General features: G+C 41.8%; 1 protein-coding gene across 3 annotated transcripts in view; it reads left to right on the plus strand.

Moving 5' to 3' along the window:
* The window catches only part of LHFPL2 (LHFPL tetraspan subfamily member 2), a 176,141-nt gene that overhangs the window by 7,151 nt on the left and 149,409 nt on the right, over positions 1-19,581 (plus strand). The window lies entirely within an intron of this gene.

The following is a 19,581-nucleotide window of genomic DNA, read 5'->3' on the forward strand; positions in this document are numbered from 1 at the left end:
TAGTTATAGCAACCTACTGTACAACAAGAATATGCTGTTTATCCAGTTACAGTGAGGTGACAGGTCCTAGCCATGAAGCACCTGCTCTTGTAATTTTTACAGTTTCAATTGATCTGTTTTAAGGAATACACTATAACAAATCGTATGTACTAAAACACATATCTAAATTACGCAAAGACAAAAGAATTAATACCTTTTTTTTTAAATTGCTAACTTGTCGTTAAAAAGAGTGCAAGCTTGCAGAACCACAAAGGTCACTTCTTCAGCCAGATTTTGTGGTACTGAGAGCTTGCACTCTTAACACGGGTTGGTTATTAAAGGTATTGCTTTTACCTTTTTCTTTCTGTATTGTGGAAGTACCATCCTCCTATTATGCAAAATAAGTAAAAAGTTAAAATCTATTCTGTACAATTTCTGCCAAAAAGTTTTTTGTTAAAAACTAATTGGTAATAGCCATACAATTAGTGCAAAAAAAAGTTGTGTGTGCCGAGCACATGCATTTTAAGTGAAACTTCTTTGTCTTTGTCACAGAAATTGTATTTGTGGTGATGTGTTTAATAAAAATCAAAACACAATTTCAGTGACAACACAAAGAAGTTTGACTTAGAACGCGTATGCCCAGCACCCCCCCCCCCCCTGTTTTAGCTATTTGCAGTTTAATATGTACAGGCATACCCCGGTTTAAGGACACTCACTTTAAGTACACTCGCGAGTAAGTACATATCACCCAATAGGCAAACGGCAGCTCACGCATGCGCCTGTCAGCACGTCCTGAACAGCAATACCGGCTCCCTATCTGTACCGAAGCTGTGCGCAAGCGGGGAGACTATAGAGCCTGTTACACATGCGGTATTTATATCAGTTATGCACGTATATGACGATTGCAGTACAGTACATGCATCGATAAGTGGCGAAAAGGGAGTGCTTCACTTTAAGTACATTTTCGCTTTACATACATGCTCCGGTCTCATTGCGTACGTTAATACGGGGTATGCCTGTATACTAACTGTGAATTCCTTGTGTGTGTGTCTCTCTGGGGTGTGTGTGTGTGTGTGGTCTTGGTCTTTGTCTCCCAGTCTTCCAGCCAAGTTTTGTTGCTGCTGTGTCGGAGGTCTCTGCGCATGCGTGCCAGAGGTCTTCTAACCTCCGTGAGTTCTAGAATGCTGAATTTATGCGCATGCTCGCGCGACCACTTTTGTGGTGGTTTTTCGTTACAAGACATTTTTCCCATGAAAACACTGTAGGTACCAGCAAAGAAATTTCACTTCAAAAACAGCACCAGCCTATATAAATGAAATCTTTTTGAGAGCAATTGGAGTTTTATCTTTGGTCGTTATGGTGCTGTCTTTTGCACTAGTTTTGCTGCTGGTTGATTTTGGTAAATAACTCCCTTTACATTTTTTGTTAGGCCGCGATTATAGTACGTGCGGCGCGAACAAAATACAACAGCTCTATCGGGCCGGCCATAGTGCGCGCGCGAGGAAGAGCGACCGCGAGGTCGAATTTTGAACAGACAAACTGTTTTTTGTTTTTTCGCGCGACGTCTGTGTCAAGCGGGTTCAGCCAATGAGGGCGAATCAGCCTGGTGATGTCACAGCCACGCCTCCCCATCAGTGCACGGATCACTCAGGCGACAGGCGCACGTGATGCCATGTGCTCCGTCGTACACGGGCGCGCCTGCACTATAAATTAAGCCTTATTCTGAAAATGTAGTCACAGAAGCTTGACTGCAAAAAACACAGTAACAAAAATCACAACGCTCAATCCATTACTTTTGTAATTTACAAATTAGAGGCTCCTTCCTGAGAAATGAATCAGTAGCAGTTCCATTGATCGGGGCTCAGTTACAAAACCAGTTTGTAGAAACTAAGGGCATGGCAACGTTTAGATTTCAATATAAACTTTAATTTAAACCATGCAAGATTATATATATATATAAAAAAAAAAACTTCAAAGTACAACATGGCGTCTGCAAGACCATCAATTTTGGACTTAAGTATGAAGGCTTTCAGGACGTAGGTTGTAGTCAAGTACCACAAACAGCATAGCATTTTACCCTAAACAGTGTTATTTGGTGAGATACATAAGGTCATATTCCATGCAGGCTTCTTGGCGCCATCTGTCTGTATTTCGTCTGCTCTGCTGAATCTGTTACACCCGTCATGTTCTGCTTATGTGCTCAACACCGTCTCGAAGGTAGCGTTGACAGAGACGCATCATGTACTGTATGGTCAGTGTGTTTTGAAGAAGGGGGGGGAAAGAACTTTGGCCAACTGTGATAAAAACTGTTCTATTCATTGCGGTTCCAAGCCACAGAGCCATGCAAATTGAATGCAGAGCAGGATATGCATTTCATTATTTCCATATTACTACCAATTGTCTAAGCTTTCTAGACGTGTTTTGTTATAATTCTAGATGTAGATGATTCAGAGTTTAGCAAATATAATTTAAACCTTTGACAATCTTTAATGAAACTTAATTTGTTTTATTATGTATATGTTTATATAGCACCCACAGCGTACTCTGCACTGTACAAGAGAGACTGTACGATACAGGGAATTATAATACAATAAGTGCAGCAAACAAAATTTGACAATATGAAAGGATTTCCATGCCCTGGAGAGCTTACAATCTAAGCGGTATGTTGGCAGACTTAGGCTGCGTCCATAGTGCAGGAGACAACGCTAGGACGCCAATGTGCATGCCTAGAGTGCGCATGCACAAGTGTGACGGGGTAACTGGTATTTCACGTGACAACCTTGCTTCAATTTGCGGTGCGACGGCCGGGTCACGTGAGTGGTTCGCCCAATGAGGTTGCCCCCTCCACACACTCAGGCACGCCTCCCTGTCGCCTCTGCCTGGCAATGCAAGGTGTTTTTTTGTTTTTTTTTATATATAAATACGGAATTGAAGCAGGGGGTCTCTGGAGCTGAACACCATTAATTTCAGCTCTGGTGGGGGTACCGGTAGCCCCTCCAGGGTTTACTATATGTCTGCATTTCAGAGCTCCCATGCCCAGCGGGCCAATAGGAAGCTGTGACATCATCGGGTTCAGCTTCCTGTTAGCCTATGGGGCGGAGGAAGCTGAAAACGGCAGCAGATACCAGCACCCCCTTCAGAGGTAATTACCTTCGGAATCAGGGGGCCTTGAAGCTGAAATGAATGGGTTCAGCTCCGGAGATTGCTTGCTTCAATTCTGTATTAAAAAATGGAAGAAGGAAGAAACAATGAGCTTGGATTGCTTCTTTAAGAAGTTAGTTTTAAGCTTTGACTAGCATTAAAAAAAAAAAAAAAAATCAATCTTTAATGTAAAAAGATAACGTATACATTAGAAATGTATTGATTATAACCACTTAAGCAGCAGAAAGAACTGGGAGAGAAATGTCATAAGTGGAAGGCAGTTAGATGCAGTCATTAGTAAGTTAGATTTTGGAAAGACTGCCACATGTTTAGGTTCCTATTGTAACAGTATATGCTATTGTCATATTATTTAAGTATTTTGTTTTACTTTAGTTTTGTGTTTCCCACCCATTGTACTATGGAATATGATCATGGTAATGATGATAAACATAACTTTATAAACCTGGTGAACTGGAACAGTGACACTGCACGTGTGGCTGTTCACTTTCTGGAAGTACATCACCCATGTTATAAATGTGCAGCTCAATTTATGACATGGTTTTCTGGAATCACGTATTTCTTGAGAAAAGACTTATAGGCAGTTACCTGCTTTTGTAAAGTCAGCATCTTATCTGTTGGGGAAATCCATTTAGCCAATTGTTGTGGAAAGAACCTCCTGAATGCAGTGTGCATAATGTATGTACAGCAGGGCCCCGGGTATACGGCGGGTTCCGTTCCAGAGGCCCGCCGTATAGTGAAAATCGCCGGAAAGCGGATCCGGCGATTTTCAGTGCTGCGCATGCACAAACCGGTATTTTTGCTGTTCTGCGCATGTGCGACCGGCGGTCTGCGCATGCGCGCAGGGCACACCCACCCATTCTGCGCATGCACGATTTTAAATTCAACATGGCGGTCCCCTTCTCGGTGCCGCCGTATCAGCGGATCGCCGAGAAGCGGGGCCCTGCTGTATAATAATAATATCTTTATATAGCACTGTGTGTTCAGTGCTTTACAAAAGAGACAAAAAACAGTACAGGTAATTATAATGCAACAAAGTCAGACAATTGGAAAGGAAATCCCTGCCCTGGAGAGCTTACAATCTAACTGTATGTTGGGGACTTAGAGACAGCAGGTGGGGGAATAAGTACAGTAGATGGCAGTGCTTGGCCACAATTTGTCCCTGCTTCAACACCAGTGGCTCAATCAGAGACTGAGCCTCTGAGCCACGTGCTGAAGCTGGGACTGATTGAACAATCTGTGCTGAAGCTGGGATATCCTGAATACCTGACCTGTTGGGGGGCATGAGGGGTGGGGGGGGGGGCTTGAGGACTGGAGTTGAGCACCCCTTAATTACAAGTGGGATGTAGTTGTTTGCTCTTTGCTATTTTTCTTGACAATTCTGTACAGCCACAAAGCCCGACCTTTGGCACTATATGTCAGTTGATGCATGAAGCAAACAAAGTGATTCTAAGTAGCGGCTGAATAGTTGAAGTGCCAGAATCATGTTTATATTCATGTACATCATTCACGAATGTCAACAGTTGATTGACAAACACTTCCCAATTTAAATGCCCCAAAGAAAAGAAACCTTGTTGAATTTCCTAGAAACAAAGCAGAACATGCTCTGCAATGTTGCACTCGTGATCTAGATGTATGATTGCGTTAAAGCTGCAGTTCAAGCAGTATCCTTCATGTGTTTTGAAGTGAAACTTCTTTGCTGGCGCCTACAGGGTTTTCATGGGGAAAAATCCTTGCGTTGTAACGAAAAACCGGAACGCGAGTGACTTCACGGTACTAATAGGCGCGCGCCGTTGCGCGTTGCCGTCGCACTCGCGCATGTGCAAAAAAACAGTATGCTGGTTCTCGCCGCACATGCGCAGTGGTGGCGGGACTCTGGCGCAGGGGCGGCCGGACTCATGCGCGCAGGCACACGCACAGGTAGGCACACAGAGACAGTTGGTATAACTATATAAGTGCAAATACCTGAAACAGGTGTGTGCCGAGCATGCGCGTTCTAAGTCCAACTTCTTTGCGTTTTGCCACTGACGTGTTTTGAATTTTAATTAAAAATATCACCATCACAAATACAATATCTGTGACAAAACAGTGACCAAAGACAAAGAAGTTTCATTTAAAATGTGCCTGCTCAGCACACACTTTTTTTATTTATTTTTTATAAATCAGTTCTGTACTTTGAGAAAATACTTGTAGCATATAAAAAAAGAAAAAAGAAACAATTTTAAAGACAGTTAATCTATTCTAATGTAACAGGCATTTTTGTTTCTATAGAAATCCTTTACAAAGTTGCATCACCTTTTTGAGCCCTTCCCTCTCTCTAGCAGTGAATTAATTGAATCTGGTGCCTGCCTGGTCACATGACCTTCCGCACAGAACTTTGGCTGTCAGATCGATCAGCAGCTTAGCTGTTGTCAGTGTGTAAATTGTATTGATGCACATATTGAATGATTTTTTTTTTTTTTTTAAATCGACATCTTGAACTGCAGTTTTAAAACGTACATTTTTAATAGGTAATACAATAAACAATTGATGAACATATATACAACAAGCAAAAATTAAAACTAGTCTTGGGCTGGTCCAAAAATATTTATGGACAATGGACGTGGTGGCTCAGGCTGTATACTGATTGTATTCACATTCATTCTCTCTATCCGTTCAGTCGAGTACGACTCTCTGCCACTCTATGGATGAGTGTGACCCATGTCTTTCGATCTCTCACGGCTTCTTTCAATTCTGCAATGTTCAGTCAAGTATCTTTCTTGATGGTATCTAGCCAGCGAGTTCTTGGGCGGCCTCTTCCTCTTTTACCACCGATCATTCCAAGCACAACGTCCTTCTCAAGCAACTTGCATCGCATGATGTGATCAAAGTAGGAGAGCTTTTGCTTTATTTTGACCTCCAATTAGATTATCGGTTTGGTCCGTTCCAAGACTTCTTGGTTCGTTAGTCTACCTGTCCACGGAATTCGTAGCAGACGTCTCCAGCACCACAATTCAAATGTATTGATCTTTTGCCTATCTGCCTTTCAGAGAGTCCAGGTTTCGCAGCCATACATTGCTATTGGGAAAACGATCACACTGACCAATCTGCATTTAGTTGCAAAGCTGATGTCTTTACTCTTCCAGATGTTGTTCATACTGATCATCGCATTTCTTCCAAATGCCAACCGTCTCTTAATCTCGGGGGTGCAGTACCATTGCGATCAATTTTGGAGCCAAGGAAGATAAAATCTTTAACCACTTCAATTTCCCCATTATTGATCTTGATATTAGCGTTCACATTTTTTTGCTATTGTCATGATCTTTGTCTTCTTAATGTTCAGGCACAGTCCAACCATCTCACTTTCTTCTTTGACTTTCATGATCAGATGTTCAAGAGCCTTCTTGTTTTCAGCCAGCAGAGTAGTATCGTCGGCATATCGGAGGTTGTTGATGTTTCTGCCTCCTATTTTCACGCCAATCTGGGACTCATCCAGGCCTGCTCGCCGCATGACAGCTTCTACGTACATGTTGAAAGCTGCTGATGACAGGATGCATCCTTGGGGTGTGCCCTTTCCGATCTTGAGCCAATCTGTGTCTCTGTATGGCATTCGGACTGTAGCTTCTTGATCTTGATAGAGTGATCTTTTAAGTTCGGTAAGGTGTGGTGTTGTGCACATTTCCTTCAGGCAGGTTCAGAGCTTGTTGTGCTCAATTATATCAAACGCCTTTGAATAATCGATGAAACACATGTAGAGATCTTTTTGATACTCCCTGGGTTTTTCCATAATCCATCGAAGCTTGGCAATGTGATCACGAGTGCCTCTGCCTTTCCTGAAGCCAGCTTGCACATCTGGCATTTCCATATCGACGGTAAGACTGAAGCGTTGTTGCATAATCTTCAGAAGGATTTTGCTTGCATGTGGTATCAAGGCTATGGTGCGGTAATTAGAGCAATCCTTCGTGTCACCCTTCTTTGGAATTCGGATGAATACTGCTCTTTTCCATTCTTTCGGCCACTCACACGTGCTCCATATGCGTTTACATAATGCTGTTAATGTTGCCACTGGTATGGGCTTGAGCAATTCTGCTGGTATGCCATCGATTCCTGGGGCATTTCCGTTGGCTAATTGCTTCATTGCCCATATGACTTCTTCCTCCATTATATCTGGCTCGAGTTCCAGTATCTCATTCTCCGTCGGATGGTTCTGATGTTCACTTTCATACAACTTCTCTGTGTATTCCTTCCACCAATCGCATATTGCTTGCTGGTCATGGAATTCCTGGCCTTTGCTCCCACAAACGATTGCCCTCCGAGCCTTGAATGTTGACCATGCCCTCTTCACGTGTGTGTGTGTGTAGAGTTCTCGCATATGACCTTTCCCGTTTGCTACCTCCATCTTCTGGCACTGTTCAATCCAGTAGTTCTTTGTCCTTTCTAGCCTCTCTTCCTGAAGTTCACCATAGAACTCTTCCACCCTTTTCAGATGCGTCTGTTGTTGGGGAGTATATTTGCAGAACCGTAACGTCACGAGGTTAGCCTCTGATTCGGATGGCCATTATTCGGTCGCTGAGTGTCTGATAACTATAGGTGGCTTTGGCAATTTTCTTGTTCACGATAAAGCCCACTCCTTGCCGTCTGGTGTCATTGCCAAAATAATACACTGTGTGCTCGTCGGAATTGAAGAAGCCATTGCCAGTCCAATGCATTTAACTGATGCCCAATATGTAGATGTCCAGTGATTTTAATTCCCTTTTTATAATGTCCCATTTTCCTGCGTTCAGACCGTTCACGTTCCAATCTTGTATGGTTTTGTACTGCGCAGAGTGGTTGTTTTTGCTGCGGGCCACATCAGCAGATGGGCGTCCCAACGGATTTATCCTATCCGCGTCATCACTGCCCCCGCTCCTTCGACCTCCTCCTTGCTCTTCCCCAATCGCATTTCTGGTACCTTCCAGCTTAGGGATCCCACTTTCCAATACCATGTTGGAATCAATGTTGAGTCGTTGATCCATAGAATATTTTTGGGCAAAATACTGGGGTAGGTTGACAGGTCTTTCCCCAGACCAGAGCCGTTTAGACACAGTTGCCACCCTCCAACACCACAATGAGGAGAACGGTTGGACTTTGAAGGGGGTCACATTAATTGGTGACACCTAATTAAGTCATCCTGTTTTGGCAGAACATGCCTACTTGTCTCCATATCATATATAGATATAAGAAGTGTTTGACAGGGGGTAGGTATTGTACAGGTCTTTGGAATTGGTTAGTGGGTGTACCAATTCACACTGTGTAGAGACCTGAATAATGGCCACATCTTTGCTTTATATTTTATATACATTTCTTTGAGGATGGCAATTTAATGTAAGTCTTGTTTTTTCTGTCACCTAAGAGAAATTAAACGCATAACTGACAAGCAGCAGCTATTGTCTGTCATGCTGCCCAATGAGTACTGGGGCCCAACTCTCCTGGACTTGCCGCTGATTGGCAGTTAGAGGTTCCAACTGCCAATCACAGCTGGGATTTCAAAAGTGTTAGAACTCATTGTGGCAGTGGCATCACCATTAACAATGAATGGTCTTGTCGGCATGGAAATTAATTGTGCATCCTTTTTGTTTGAATGGGATGGGGGGATAGTGGTGAAACCACATCTTTGGGGCTTAAGGCTGCAGTTCAGGCAATATCCTGCATGTGTGTTTTTTTTAAAATAAATCAGTTCTGTAGTAAGAAAAAATACTTTTAGCATTTTCTATTTAAAAAAAAACAACTTTGAAAGACCAATTTTCTTGTATTCTATTTTAACAAACATGCTTGTTCCTATAGCAACGATTTACATTCCCCATATTTAAAGATGTCGCCAAACTTTGCTGATCAATAGACGGAGAACAAATTGACCAGCAGCTATGCAGTTCTGTTTAGGTAATTAGAGATTGCCCACATGAAACTATTGAAGTAAAAACATAAATTAAAAAAAAAAAAGACTGAACTGCAGCTTTAAAAGGGGAGAGGGATATGCCAGATATGTGAAATGTATGATGTGGTTGGTTGTTGAAGGGAATGCAAGTTTTACTAAGAAATGTATTGTTCCTGTAAATTGTTATCAATATTTCTGTTCAGCCTGTTGTGAGTTTCTGTATGCTTTACTTTATGACTTTTTTTGATTGTAGCATTGAGCCTATTGGGATAGAATTGAGTTTACTTTGCGATGGGCTGTTTCTTACTTTGCTTCTGTTTTGATTATAGCTTCTTAGGATTTTGTGTGTGGATTTTACTTGCAGAAAATGATGCTATAATTCGGCCCATACAAGTCTTCTTTTTAAAATGTATTTATAGGCAGACTGTACTGCCGAGTCATTATCTATTGTGTGTAGCCTTTTGTTAGCCTCACTTGTTGTATCTATCAGGGCTAAGATAAGGCACATTATGTTGAAATGTCTTCCTGATTGTGTTTGCAGTTTCGTGAAAAGGAACTTTCAACTTCCCGATTATTATTCTGGCGCCATTTCCCTCATTTAAGTTTGAAAGAGATCAGCCACGTGTCGTTACCAGTAATGTGCCTACAAGATATTGGGGCTACATACGTACGGAGACCTTTAGGCGCAAGATTGACCAGAGTAGTGTCATTTTCATCTTGTGCCTCTGGGTGTCGGTGTATCCACATCTTCGCTCCTATGTTTGGCACGTGTATGGGTCCGCTGGTGATTTGGGGAGTGTCTGTGGATGCAGTTAGGGAGGAGTTACATGATGCACTAACTGTGTGCCCGTGTGCATCACTTTTTCTCCTTTTTAAGTTTGAAATTGACATCGCTTTTTTGCTTTAAACAATCTGCATCAGATGTAAGAAACCGTTTCTTAGTGCTGTACAATCCACTTTCCCTGCTCTGAAATGGCACCAGTATACAGCCCTCATTGTCTCACCATGCATGTGGTAGCAGCGAAAGGATTAAACCACTGGTCCACTTACACTATGTGTAAATAAACACTGTTGGTGATCCAACCTTTTAACACGTTTTTGTTATGCTTTCTACAGTACTCTTTCTTTCTGTTTTCTGTCCAGATTTTAATATGTTTATTTACTTCCCCCCCCCCCATGATAGTGACTGCCATTTCCTGGAGGTTATAGGAAGGAGACCTGTGTGCCTTAATATAAATACCTATTTTCGCAACATATGTCGGATATGCAGCAAACGAACCTACTGTTGATAAATTATGAGATATACCTTCAGCTATGTTGACTTATTTTGGTAAATTAAAACCAGAAATGTTAATGCTGAACAACTACCATGAACTGAACTGGTGGGAATGTGTGAAGGATAAAAAATAAAGTTTTTGGGAAACTGTCATTGTGTAAACAAAATACACTGCTAATTGTTAGGTGAGAAATGTAGGTTGGTATGTCCTATTTGGCAGTAAAGTGAAAAAGAGAAGCACAATATCAAAAACCACAATAAACAAATGGAGCTTCCCTGTGCAGCTTTCAATAAACGGTATCTAGAATACCGTGTGTAAGTAATTAATGTAAAGAAAATAAAGCGCAATACTATAAAGCGCTAACCATACTATAACTCAAACCAAAAAATACCCAGTGAAAGTGATGTGCTGGTGATAAAGTGAACAAACCACTCATATAAATATCTGCAGGAGAATAGTCTGGTCACGCGTGACTCTCTTGAAAAATACATAAGCAGTACATGCGTAATACAGTTTAATGCACAAGCAAATGGATTCAATTGGGGAAAAGGCACACTCGCATTCTCCCAATTCTTAAATCGCAATGAGTGCTTTAAGGGCACACTCTCGCCACTCTGGGACTCCCGAAATCCTCTGGAACAGGAAAAGTCACGATGTAGGTCCCCGTTATCCGCCTGGATCCTCCGATGCACGTTGTTTGGTGGCGGCCGTCGGTACTTCCGCGTCCGGCTCATGAGGGACTGGACTCTTCCTTACCAGGTACGGAGTCTTCAGAGGGTCAAAAACCGCGAAACGCGTATATTCTTTCTTCATTTTAGGTGTTTCCAGCCCCCTCCTATTACTGGACATTCAAAGTGCATATCCATTTGTGTGTTTTTATTGCAAGCACAGTGTATTGGTTTGCGCCTTTTTGTTATATAATCTCTTTAATTTTAGCTTTCTATATCTAGTGTGTTATATTACAATATGACAATTAGTCACTTTTTTGCGTTATTAGATGATATAATTGCGGTGCCTTGAGTAAAATATCTGCCATTATTACCAAATTCTTCGCACAGAATCCCAGGACAACCTCCTGCGGTTCGGTTCCATGGAGTGCAGCAGCAGATTGAAAACCCCTAGCGTATGCTAAACCCAGTATGATCAAAAGTAGCAGATCTCTGTATATGGAATGGCTGCTACATCAGTTTCAAAGTGGCAGTGGAACTATGATTTACACAGCTGTGTGCTTTTAGACGTTTCACCATGTTACACATTCTTCTAAAGTGTGTGTGTGTGTGAATATATATATATATATATATATATATATATATATATATATATATATATATATATATATATATATATATAAAATTATATATATATATATATATCTATATCTATATTATTATTATATATTTATTTTTTTTTTGTGGCAAGACCCCAGTTCGTCAAAGAAAACAACGATCTAATTGAAAGCATTGTTATGTTTATTTTCTTTGCTACATTTGATAGTTTTCCACCAGTATTGCACCACTTTTCCCATACTGCACATTTTGGCACTAAACTATTGCTGCCATGCCGCCACTACTGTTTTTTATTCACTTTGATTTCACTTCTTTACAAATACACACTTCTTTCTACCCGCCCCATCATGTCTCTAACTCTATTCATATTCTCCATCTCTCCTTCCTTCACCACTTCTCAGTTCACATGAACTCCTATCTTACCTGCGCCCTCTGACACTACACAGCTATATCCCCTGCACTAAAACACACCCCTACAAATCATCCTCACACATCCTCTTTCTATCCATGCTTCTCCTCCTTGCTTCTGGGGATATCTCTCCCAATCCTGGTCCATGCCTTATTTCTACATTCTCTCGTCCTCTCCTCCCACATACAATTTCCACTCCTCCTGGTGTCAAACCCCACTGGGCAGGTACCTGCATTTACCTCCCTGTGGGCATTAAGCGGGGTGGTCTGCTCGGTATCCCCCTCATCTGGTTTCTTTTCAGTTACACCTCCTTTCGTGCACTTTATTTTTAGTTACAGTGCACTCACTGGCTTCAGTTTTATTTTGTCTCAATTTTAAAACCTTTTCTTTTCTGGTTGGTCTGTGACCAACCAGATGTCGTAATTCACTGATTAGTGCTTCGCCAGCCATACAGTTTTCCTCTCCTCTCCCTGTCCATGTGGTGGTCATCTATCGCCCACCTACCTCTACTCGTCCCCCTTCTGTCTTTCTCTCTCACTTTGACTCCTGGTTCTCTTTCTTTTTCTCTTCAGACTCCTGTGTTCTTCTCCTTGGGGACTTCAACTGCCATATTGATGACCCCTCTTTCCCTTGGGCATCCCGCTTTCTCTCTCAGACCTCTCCTTTTGGCCTTCAACAGTGGGCTGCAGCTAGCACCCACAAGGATGGCCACTACCTAGACCTGGTTTTCACTAAAAAAACTTTTCTCTCTCTGATTTCTCCATTTCCCCTTTTCCTCTCTCTGACCATCATCTCATCTCATTTTCTCCCGCCTTAAAACCTTCTCACTGACTGCCCCACACCTCTGGAATGCCCTTCCCCACAATATCCTACTAGCACCCACTCTCTCCACCTTTAAAACACACCTTAAAACACACCTGCTTAAGGAAGCATATGAGTAACTCCATGGCTTCTAATTAACACCTCATACATTAACCTTGGCCCCTTGCAGATGCACGTACCAGAACGCCCTCCTACTGTCGCTGTATGTTCTTCCTACCAACAAATTAGATTGTAAGCTCTTCGGAGCAGGGACTCAGTTTCCTAAATGTTACTTTTTTGGTCTGAAGCACTTCTCCCCTTTGTGTTATTTATATGATTGTCACGTATATTACTGCTGTAATGGCGCTATATAAATAATGACATACAATACAATACTTTTTATGCATGACCTTCCTGGTGTTGCATGACCTTGCAGTAGAAGGGTGAACACAACCCTCATTGATCTGCAGAGAGCGGTTGTTGAGTGAGAAGAGATGACCATTTGCCAGCAGAGTGCTACTGGGAATGACAGAGTAAAGCCGCATTTACAGGATTGATTACTAACATAGACATGTAGTGGCCAATTTATCAAATACCAAAGGCAACGTGCTAATTACCTGGTGGGACATCGCAGGTAGTTATCGAACTGAACTATGACTAGATTGGGATTCTGTGAGAACGCGTATGGCTGCCTGGGCAAAAGGAGAAGCTGTACTTTAACCGTCTGAGCACCTGAGGGGTCTGATCTCTAGCACTTGGCGATCACGTGACCGCCCCTCCTTTCCCTGTGAGTTCTTAGGAATGGAGCCATTAGTGTCACGTTTCTAGTGAGATGTGCCAGCTTTGAAATGTTAAACAGGAAAAGCACTTTAGCGTTAATACAATATAAAAACATGCTTACAGAGGATCAATTTGGTCATGGTTTTTCTTTCAGGGAAAAATGCCTAACGGCTGATCAAATGGGGATTCTTTTGTTTATTTGCGCACTTCTGGGACTCGAGGCTTTTATTTATTTTTTTAATCTTCCTGTAATACTCTATAAAGATGACATAAGTTCTTTATCCTACAATCTGTTAGTATGATTAGAGTATTTTACTACTGTACTCAATTCAATGTCAGTGCTAAATACAAATATACAATAATGTGATGGATGTTAGTGTGCATCGGAATAAAAACATACATTTGTATGACATTTGCTGAAACATCCTGTCTATTCTACAAAAATATACATTTCCTAATTAGGAGTATGTGGATATACTATATGGTTAACATTTACTTTTCATTTTCTGTGCATTTCATTAGAAAGTAATATCATTATTCCTGTTTCAGGGGTTGATGCATATTTGGTGGCTTTGTGAATTGAGCACAGAGCACTTTTTTTCCCTTGTGATCTCTGAATTTATTTATTTATAAAATGTTTTAGCAGGAAGTAATACATTGAGAGTTACCTCTTGTTTTCAAGTATGTCTTGGGCACAGAGTTATGATGACCATACATGGTTACATTAAATGAACGGGGTTATACTGTGTGTGTGTGTGTGTGTGTGTGTGTGTGTGTGTGTGTGTGTGTGTGTGTGTACATAACATAGCAGTGCATTAACAAGTTAAAGATAATATATGTTATAGTTTTATGTTACAGACCAGATTAAAATATGAGACAGCTTTAGTTTTGAAAGAACTTACACTGGTGGTGGCTGTGAGAGTCTCCGGTAGATTGTTCCAGTTGTGGGGTGCACAATAAGAGAAGGAGGAGCAGACGGATACTTTGTTGAACCTTTGGACAATGAACAGTCTTTTGGAGTCAGATCTCATGTGATAAGTGTTGCGTGTGTTAGGGGTGAGGAGCTTGTTCACATAGGCGGGTAGCTTGCCCAGAAAGTATTTGAAGCCAAGACCGGAAAAAGAGTGTATGTTAATCAAGTATTTTCTTTACCAGTATCCCACCATGTCTCTATAAAAGTAAAGGACAGGGAGCAAGGAGGAGCTTTGCCTGTGCAAATGTATGTTTGCACAGGCAAAGCTGTGACATCACACAACAAAAGGGACTACTAGCCTGATGCCTCCTATGTCTCGGCCAAGCGTGTTTACAAATGAAAAAATAAATAAAAATAGAATTGAATTTTGGTAAAAAAGTAAATCGCTGCAATGTAACGGCTCAAGCATGCCGTGGCCATTAGCACACCGGTTAGAGCAGGCCGCGGCATAGAGCGGGGTTTTACATGTCGCAGTGCCTTCATCGCAGATATACATTGCCACGTGGGATTGGGTCTTTAAGGCAGCCGGGACGGGGGAATGCCTTTGAAGTGCTATGAAATGCAACAATAAACAGACTGTCAGCAAGCAGGATCCCCCGCTGACAGTCACATGATTGATCGACTTTTTCCCGCATCTACTCTACCAACCAACACCGTTCTGCCAATGTGAATGGTTATCAAGACTGGTAACATGGGGCAGATTTGTTCCTTGTATATCTTGGTTTTGGTGCATATTGTTGGTAAATGGTAACCCCTTAATAGTCAAAGTGGCCAGTTATGGGACAGTTTAAAGTATAGATCTGAACTTTGAATTGTGGAACTCTTTGGGATGAATATGCACGTGTTAGATTCCCCACCTCTGTGTAATCTCCGCAAACTTCTAATGTAACGGCCAATGCAAGTTGGTGAACAGTTGCTTATTTTTTTCACATTCTGTTAAATGATTGTCTTTCCTTACATAGAAACATTACAGGATGGTGCTTTATGGCCACGTGAACCCATAGCAGTGAGACTAATTAAAAATGTGTTATTATTTACATATGGCACTTTAATTTTTTTATTTTTTTTAATGGAATAAACTCTATCATTACATGGCATTACACCAGCAACTACTGCAGACTTTTGGGGAGAAACTCCAAAGAGACGCAAGCACTCCTACAAATATTCCTTCCTATTATATTCTGTATTGCTTACAAAATACTCCTCATTTTAAGGCTACACACTCTTCTGCTCCTCCTTACATCTCAGCCCTAATTTCTCACTATACACCATCCCGACACTTGCGTTCTGCTCAAGGAAGTCTTCTGTCTATTCCTTCTTGTATCTAAAATCCTCTCCCACTTAAACCTTCACTCACTGCCCCACACCTCTGGAATACCCGCCCCCTCAATATCTGACTGGCACCCTCTCACCACCTCAATATCTGGCTGGCACCCTCTCACCACCTTTTTGGTGTCGCGTGAGGCCTCTGTAACTTCACTTACCATCTCTTCGGTGACACGTCGCCATGGCAACGCGGCATCAAATGACACTGCTGGGTCATGTGACGTCACAGCATGGCAATGCGACGTCATTTGACGCCGGAAAGGAGGTAATGGAGAGGGGGGGAGCGCAGGGAGGAAAGATTGCGCACCGCTGCTATATCGTATAAGGAACCGGTACATGTTTACCTAGACCTTGGCTATTATTTCCGCAACTGTTGTACTTCAGAAACCTTTAGGAAATTACTTGTAATAAAAATGTCCTGTAAGTTCAGGTTTTGTATTAGTGAACTATGTCCCATTTAATTAATTGTGACAATGTTCTGATTCTATTGATATTGATCGCTACTGTTCAAATTGCCGGGCAAAACTGCGAAGTGAGCAATTGCGTTAACAAGGAACAAATACCGATATTTATATGTAACTCTTGTAATCCAAAAAATATATTAAATTACAAAGACATGACCAACATCATAAAATACCAGAGCCTACCCAAACCAGCATGGCTCACGGTCGGAAATTCCCAAATCTAATACTTTCCATTACAAATCAGGTTATGCCCATTCTGAAATGCACTTTAAAAACAAGTCTGCAAAGTCTCACTGACTCCCAGTTGACAATAAAACGCATTTCTGACACACTGTAGTTTATTTGTGATGACTCCAGTTTACATTAGCTACTTGCTCTCTTTTTTTTCTTCTTGTTTCCTGGCAATGTTTCCAATGCTACATTAGCTGATCTAACACACACAGCATTGAGTTTAAAATCTACCAGAGGGCAAGTCTTCTACTATATCAAAGCACATAAAAATACCATGTGTGGTTCATTTGCATGTCTTTCTGCACAACCTCTTAGCAAACAGTACTAAATAGCATCCAGGGATTCTGGGTAATGACATGCAAATGAGCACAGTGTCACACTTTACTGTTCTTCTCACCCATTTTTAACATGGACCCCTATATCTAAAATGAAAATCAGATATACTAGTGACAGAGGGGCTGAAGGGGTGTTATATAACCTGAGATCTGACTCCAAAAGACTATGGGCAGTTTTCTGGTGCCTGAATGCCTTATCTGACGCTCACTCCCACTGATTAACATGGGACTCACTTTACAACGGATATATATATATATATATATATAAAACAATATTTCTAATCACATACAGAAGATAAGATCCACATATAATATCTGAGAATAGGATGAACTGAATTTTTATTTTATATGGATTGTACATTTAGGGTCATCTGCAAATCCCCCGCCCTTTCCCCCCCCCCCCCCCTTCGTGCACCATTCTTTTATATACTTTAACTTGGGAGTGCAAACGTTTGTTGCTGCGCCCCATGCCTTCCCTCCCCCGGTTATCTAGCCCCCCCCCCTTACCTTGATACGGCGTCACGTGACCCGGGCCATCATTTGACGCGTGTCACCCCGTTGTCATGGAGACGACTCCTGAAGCCGGCAGAATCAAGGTAAGTTGAGAGTTGCAGAGGCCTCAAGCGATCCCCGGCATTTCATTTAAATGCCTTGGGGAAGAGCGCGGGCCTCTGCAACTGCTGTGCCCACCCAGAAAAATCTCACACCCCCCCGTTTGCGCACCCCTGCTCTAACTATTAGTTATCTAGACATTATGCTGTCTGACCCCTTTTTTACAAATGTAATACAATATGTACTGGGTTTATTTTAAAGATATGCCTAACCAGGTGTTAAAGTCTACCTGAGGGGCAGCAGCAGCAGTCTCCTCAAAAACTATCAATGTATAAACATTTGTTTGCAAATAGACATCAAGTGGAGTATTTCACAGCAGAGTATATGGTCAGGAGAAAGGAAATTACAGGCAATTTGTTGAAAAGAAAGTTTGACTGCACTTTTAACCCCTTTTACTGCTGAAGTGCTCTGCACAGCATGCGGCCCTCCTCCTCCACCACTTCCATCTTCCCTCATCACTTTCCCATCACTTACTTTTCCATTCTTCAAACAATGTTGAAAGGTAATTGAAGGTTTGTTTTCTTTACTCCTCTCGTGTCCCTTCAGTGCAGCCTCCCAGTGGCTCCCTGCTCCTTCCACTATTAACTCCATACTTGGTATTTAAACATTTAAAACCTTTTTTTTGTTCCTCTCTCAATCTCCCACTTTATCATCATCACTTGTCTCTTTTCCACTGCTCTTTTGCCACCCAACAAGCTTTGTCCATTTAGCATGCAATCTCTTACCTGTCCCCACTGTCTTCCCTTCAGCTCCTGTTTCCAGAACTTCCCCATGATTTAAAACTCATGAACTCTGGCCTCCGTCCCCAAACTGCATAGCATTATCTGCAAGGCAGCCAGCCTGCCACATCAGCTCCCTTCCACCTTTTTGTATTTTGTTCTTAGATCACTCACAAAATATTAGTAACTAAACTGGACCTTCATAAATTCCACCTGAGATGGGGGAGGCTCTAGGTTTGTCAGGGCCCTAATCACATTTTTTTTTTGAGGGGCCTTGCCCCCATTGCTTACCACCCTGAGTCACCCTGAGCTGCCTCCTTTGTCACTTTGAACAATGCTGCAGCGTCTGATGGCTGTTGGTCTTGCACACGCGTGTGAACGCTGCAGTGAGAGCTGGAAGCAGCGTTCAAGGCTGCAATTCATGACAGTTGTTTTTTTTGTTTTTTCCAAACGTCCTTACATAACTGAGAATGTCAGGCCAATTTTTATTTCCGTCTCCTAACCCCTTCTTTGATCTCCCAAATTGGCTAAACTGGCACAAGTAGTACCAGAGTATATTATAAAATCCCAATTCAAGCGTTTTTTTCACGTGTTTAGCAGAACAGATCATTTGATATATAGCCCCCGGCAAGGAGCATTGGCTTATAAACCTTCAATCTGTTGGGAGACAAAAATAAAACACACTAGAGACACACACACACACACACACACAGATGTCCCAATGACATACAGACATATACTCAGATGCACACATTGACACACGGATACACTCGAGCACGCATACACATGCATACATAGGTGGACACATGCAGACAGACGCATACATAGGCACACACATACACATGTAAAAATACATTTCCAGAAAAAAGCTTGTGTCTAACTGAATAAATGCACAAAAAAGTATTTTATGATCTAAAATAGCTACAAAGGTTGTACAAACCACAAACTCCATTTCCCATATAGACACAAAGCAGTCTTACCAGTGGGAAAATCACTTCCTTTATCAGATCTGAGGATCCGTGACATTTCAGATCAATACATTGATCCTTATTCAGTACTATGATGTAATGAAATGTACAGAGACCAGTGCTTACTCTTTTATATAATCAGATTGCCACATTTGGTGACATGGTATTGGGGACCTCTGTCACATTGTCCCTTGGTGGGAAATTTTTGATTGAAGGGGAGGGGCATTCTGATTTATATAAGGGTAAGCGCTGGTCTCGGTACATCTAATTTCATCATAGTTCTGAAGAAGGGTTACAGTATGGACCCGAAACAGTTCATGTGGAAGTCCACCACAAGAAATGAGCAGACTACCACTGATCCTGGGATCT

Source organism: Ascaphus truei, chromosome 1, assembly GCF_040206685.1.
Source record: "Ascaphus truei isolate aAscTru1 chromosome 1, aAscTru1.hap1, whole genome shotgun sequence".
In the NCBI taxonomy this organism is placed as follows: domain Eukaryota; kingdom Metazoa; phylum Chordata; class Amphibia; order Anura; family Ascaphidae; genus Ascaphus; species Ascaphus truei.